The following is a 1,554-nucleotide window of genomic DNA, read 5'->3' as shown; positions in this document are numbered from 1 at the left end:
TACATACATACATACATACGTACATACACACACACATACATACATACATACACACATACATACATACATACATACATACATACATACACGCAGACATACATACATACATAAAACACACACATACATACATACATACACACACATACATACATGCACACACACATACATACATACATACATACATGCATTCATACATACATACATACATACATACATACATACATGCATTCATACATACATACATACATACATACATACATACATACATACATACATACATGCATGCATTCATACATATATACATACATACATACATCGGTACATACATACATAATATATATATACATACTTACATACAAATATATATATGTATATGTATACACATACGTATAGGCATGTATCTACATACACACACACACACACACACACACACACATAATACGTACATGTGTGTGTTTGTCTGTCTGCTTATGCAAACAGTATACGTATATGTACGTAGACACTATTTTATGCGTGTATAGTGGGTGACTTTAAATATAAGTGAATGAATAGTGACTGAGAGTAATAAACACTAATTTAACTTCAGTGATATCTTTTTTCCCTTCTTACTTTAAGCAGACGTCAATTTCCTGATCCGCTATTTGCAAGGACCATTAATAAATTGCATGTATTTTGTTTTTCTTTTATCACAATGTTCAGTATGTTTAATTAGGATACCTCTGACGTCATTACACACGGCATGAGTTCAACAATATATATATAACGATGCGTACTGCCTTAATTCCTCGAAACGCCGGATTTTTAATGGTGGCAGCTGATGAAGGGGATGTTTCTATGTGGCCTGCTTGTTTGTTGCACCTTGTTTACCATTTTTGTCCTTGTTCTTTTGCCACGTCATGTACCCAGTTATGTATCTATATGTACATGTGGATGAACGTATATACATACATTTACATATATATATGCATATACTCATATATTGTTTATATATATATATATGTATATAGGAAAAATTCACAAAAAAAAAACAAAAGACGTAGACTGGTGGTGTAGGCAACAAATAGATGTATTAGTTTAACGCTCGGGAAGTGAAAAAGTCTTTAACGTTTCGAGCCTACGCTCTTCCACAGAAAGTAACACCGAAAAAAATAAGGTGAGAAAATAAAGAATGTGTAGTGGATAGCGATCTATCATGGCGAATGCCGGACAGAGGGGTCACACAGGAGAGCTAGGAAGAAGGGGAGATAATAAAGTAGTGGTGATCCCAGAACGAAAGTGTGCGTGCGTGTGTATAAGTGAGCATGTATGTGCGTGTGGAAGAGGTCTGGTGTCCTTGACGTATGCATGTGTGTATGTGTAGGTGTGTGGATGATGGTGTGGGGCTGGGAAGTGGTCGGTGCTAGTGTATGCGTGTTGGTGTGATGCAGTGTGGTGTTGTGTGGTATGGTGGTATATGGTGTGGAGGCGAGAGTGGAGAGAGCAAGGGTGGGGTGTGGGTTAGGCTGGGAGTGGGGGGTAGAGGTGGGATATGTGGGGGTAGGTGTAAGGGATGGG

At 37.6% G+C, this 1,554-nt stretch overlaps 1 protein-coding gene across 5 annotated transcripts in view; it reads left to right on the top strand.

Moving 5' to 3' along the window:
* Positions 1-1,554, top strand: part of LOC128247835 (uncharacterized) — a 641,437-nt gene that overhangs the window by 511,788 nt on the left and 128,095 nt on the right. The window lies entirely within an intron of this gene.

Source organism: Octopus bimaculoides, chromosome 5 (assembly GCF_001194135.2).
Source record: "Octopus bimaculoides isolate UCB-OBI-ISO-001 chromosome 5, ASM119413v2, whole genome shotgun sequence".
Classification (NCBI taxonomy): domain Eukaryota; kingdom Metazoa; phylum Mollusca; class Cephalopoda; order Octopoda; family Octopodidae; genus Octopus; species Octopus bimaculoides.
This window is presented reverse-complemented; position numbering and strand designations above follow the sequence as displayed.